Here is a 3,869-nt window from a genome sequence, read left to right as displayed (position 1 = left end):
GCCATTAGCGAACACAGGGGGGGCCATTAGTGAACACGGGGGGTCCATTAGTGAACGGGGGGGGGTCCGATTAGTGAACACGGGGGGGGGGGCGATTAGTGAACACGGGGGGGGGCGATTAGTGAACAGGGGGGGGGGGCAGGTGACGCGACACGCCTGCGGGGGGGCCAGGGTGACGCGACACGCCTGCGGGGGGGCCAGGTGACGCGACACGCCTGCGGGGGGGCCAGGTGACGCGACACGCCTGCGGGGGGGCAGGTGACGCGACACGCCTGCGGGGGGGGCCAGGTGACGCGACACGCCTGCGGGGGGGGCCAGGTGACGCGACACGCCTGCGGGGGGGGCCAGGTGACGCGACACGCCTGCGGGGGGGCCAGGTGACGCGACACGCCTGCGGGGGGGCCAGGTGACGCGACACGCCTGCGGGGGGGGCCAGGTGACGCGACACGCCTGCGGGGGGGCCAGGTGACGCGACACACCTGCGGGGGGGCCAGGTGACGCGACACGCCTGCGGGGGGCCAGGTGACGCGACACGCCTGCGGGGGGGCCAGGTGACGCGACACGCCTGCGGGGGGGCCAGGTGACGCGACACGCCTGCGGGGGGGCCAGGTGACGCGACACGCCTGCGGGGGGCCAGGTGACGCGACACGCCTGCGGGGGGGCCAGGTGACGCGACACGCCTGCGGGGGGGCCAGGTGACGCGACACGCCTGCGGGGGGGCCAGGTGACGCGACACGCCTGCGGGGGGCCAGGTGACGCGACACGCCTGCGGGGGGCCAGGTGACGCGACACGCCTGCGGGGGGGCCAGGTGACGCGACACGCCTGCGGGGGGGGCAGGTGACGCGACACGGCCTGCAGGGGGGCAGGTGACGCGACACGGCTGCAGGGGGGGCAGGTGACGCGACACGGCTGCAGGGGGGGCAGGTGACGCGACACGTCGGCAGGGGGCAGGTGACGCGACTCGGCTGCAGGGGGGGCAGGTGACGCGACACGTCTGCAGGGGGGGCAGGTGACGCGACACGTCTGCAGGGGGGGCAGGTGACGCGACACGTCTGCAGGGGGGCAGGTGAACGCGACACGTCTGCAGGGGGCAGGTGACGCGACACGTCTGCAGGGGGCAGGTGACGCGACACGTCTGCAGGGGGGGCAGGTGACGCGACACGTCTGCAGGGGGGGCAGGTGACGCGACACGTCTGCAGGGGGGGCAGGTGACGCGACACGTCTGCAGGGGGGGCAGGTGACGCGACACGTCTGCAGGGGGGGCAGGTGACGCGACACGTCTGCAGGGGGGGCAGGTGACGCGACACGTGCAGGGGGGGCAGGTGACGCGACACGTCTGCAGGGGGGGCAGGTGACGCGACACGTCTGCAGGGGGGGCAGGTGACACGACACGTCTGCAGGGGGGGCAGGTGACACGACACGTCTGCAGGGGTGGCAGGTGACACGACACGTCTGCAGGGGGGGCAGGTGACACGACACGTCTGCAGGGGGGGCAGGTGACACGACACGTCTGCAGGGGGGGCAGGTGACACGACACGTCTGCGGGGGAGGGCAGATGACAGAACACAGAGGGGGGTGGGTGTGATTAGTGAACACGGGTGGGTGTGATTAGTGAACACGGGGGGGGGGGGGGGTGATTAGTGAACACGGGGGGGGGGGGTGATTAGTGAACACGGGGGGGGGGGTGATTAGTGAACACGGGGGGGGGGGGGGTGATTAGTGAACACGGGGGGGGGGGGGGGTGATTAGTGAACACGGGGGGGGGGGGGGGTGATTAGTGAACACGGGGGGGGGGGTGATTAGTGAACACGGGGGGGTGATTAGTGAACACGGGGGGGGGGGTGATTAGTGAACACGGGGGGTGATTAGTGAACACGGGGGGGTGATTAGTGAACACGGGGGGGGTGATTAGTGAACACGGGGGGGGTGATTAGTGAACACGGGGGGGGGGGGGGGTGATTAGTGAACACGGGGGGGGGGGGGGGTGATTAGTGAACACGGGGGGGGGGGGGTGATTAGTGAACACGGGGGGGGGGGGGGGGTGATTAGTGAACACGGGGGGGGGGGGGTGATTAGTGAACACGGGGAGGGGGGGTCATTAGTGAACACAGAGGGGGGGTCATTAGTGAACACAGAGGGGGGGTCATTAGTGAACACAGAGGGGGGGGGGGTCATTAGTGAACACGGAGGGGGGGGGGTCATTAGTGAACACGGAGGGGGGGGGTCATTAGTGAACACGGAGGGGGGGGGTCATTAGTGAACACGGAGGGGGGGTCATTAGTGAACACAGAGGGGGGGTCATTAGTGAACACGGAGGGGGGGGGGGGGGTCATTAGTGAACACGGAGGGGGGGGGGTCATTAGTGAACACGGAGGGGGGGGGGTCATTAGTGAACACGGAGGGGGGGGGTCATTAGTGAACACGGAGGGGGGGGGTCATTAGTGAACACGGAGGGGGGGGTCATTAGTGAACACGGAGGGGGGGGGGTCATTAGTGAACACGGAGGGGGGGTCATTAATGAACACGGAGGGGGGGGTCATTAATGAACACGGAGGGGGGGGGTCATTAATGAACACGGAGGGGGGGGGGGTCATTAATGAACACGGAGGGGGGGGGGGGTCATTAATGAACACGGAGGGGGGGGTCATTAATGAACACGGAGGGGGGGGGTCATTAATGAACACGGGGGGGGGGGGGGTCATTAGTGAACACGTAGGGGGGGGTCATTAGTGAACACGGAGGGGGGGGTCATTAGTGAACACGGAGGGGGGGGTCATTAGTGAACTTGGAGGAGGGTGGTGGGTGATTAGTGACACGGAGGGTGGGTAATTAGAGAACACGGATTGGGGGGTCTCCAGCTCGTCTTCCCCCCGGACTTTCCTCTCACTACTCCCGCGGTCTCCTCTCCTCTCCTCCCCCCGGCTCTCCTCCTCACCTGCACAGCTCTGCGCCCCCCGGGACGCCATTTCTGCCCCCGGGACGGTTCCTCTCAGCTCTCCCCTCAGTAACTGTCTCCGTTCATCCTCTATAGAGATTTCAGGTACTAAAGATGGCCGACGGGTGATGATGAAACCAATCAATCACTGCATACAGCTGATCGGGATAGGAGACACCTATGGCGGGGATCGGTATTACAGCCGGAGAAGACAGATTGCCATCTTGTGGCCAAATTCAAGAATAACCATTAAAATCACCCAATACTGTTAAAATTTGAAATAAAATTAATAAAATGATATAAAATTGATATGGGTTTGTGTGATATGACATAGTTGTTGTGAGGTGCATCAGGTCAGGCGCTTCAGTAAGAGGCGCTGTGATTGGTCACAGGTTCTTCTTTACTCCAGTCTCAGGCGGTCTCAGGTCACTTCTCCTTAGCGAGTTGACGGAGTGACATTCAGAGAGGAGAGCTCCTGCATTTCACTGCGATTTTCAGCGACTGACAGCGAATAACTGCGATTTTTATCATTTTTATTGATATTTATCGCTATTACTAACCCTTATTATAATATTATTCTTAATATTATAATTTTTTAGCCTTTTTTCAGGTATACAGGCATCCAACACCAACAGGATGCCTCGGCCTTCACGTCCCAGATCCCGGCAAAGGCGCTCACGTCAGGACGGCGACGAGTCACCAATCGCCCACCGGACGCGATCCAGAGCCCCCACATCGGCGGAGACAGGAGGCGGCACCACCCAGGAACAGGAGCCGTTCGCCAGGACACCGCGACAGGCCTGCTGAACATCTCCCAGCACCGCCGCCGGCCATGGAGCCGCGTGGCGAGGAGCAGGTAATCTGTATCATCTGTTTTGCAGGTATTGAAGATGGAGAAGACACGACCACTGTGACCTGCGCTCACCAATTCCA

The 3,869-nt window shown here is 63.8% G+C and overlaps 1 long non-coding RNA gene across 1 annotated transcript in view; it reads right to left on the bottom strand.

Annotated features, from left to right (window-relative positions):
• The window catches only part of LOC143990295 (uncharacterized), an 11,633-nt gene extending 8,565 nt beyond the window's left edge, over positions 1 to 3,068 (bottom strand). The window contains exon 1 of the long non-coding RNA XR_013277260.1: positions 2,937 to 3,068. This is a non-coding gene — a long non-coding RNA (uncharacterized LOC143990295). The remainder of the gene's footprint in view (positions 1 to 2,936) is intronic.
• Between the last annotated feature and the right edge of the window lie 801 nt (positions 3,069 to 3,869).

The sequence above is a fragment of the Lithobates pipiens genome, unplaced genomic scaffold (genome assembly GCF_037356315.1).
Source record: "Lithobates pipiens isolate NorthernLeopardFrog02 unplaced genomic scaffold, aLitPip1_a1.2 Scaffold_18, whole genome shotgun sequence".
NCBI classification, from domain to species: domain Eukaryota; kingdom Metazoa; phylum Chordata; class Amphibia; order Anura; family Ranidae; genus Lithobates; species Lithobates pipiens.
Note: the sequence above shows the minus strand (reverse complement) of the source record. Positions and strands in the feature narration are given on the sequence as shown.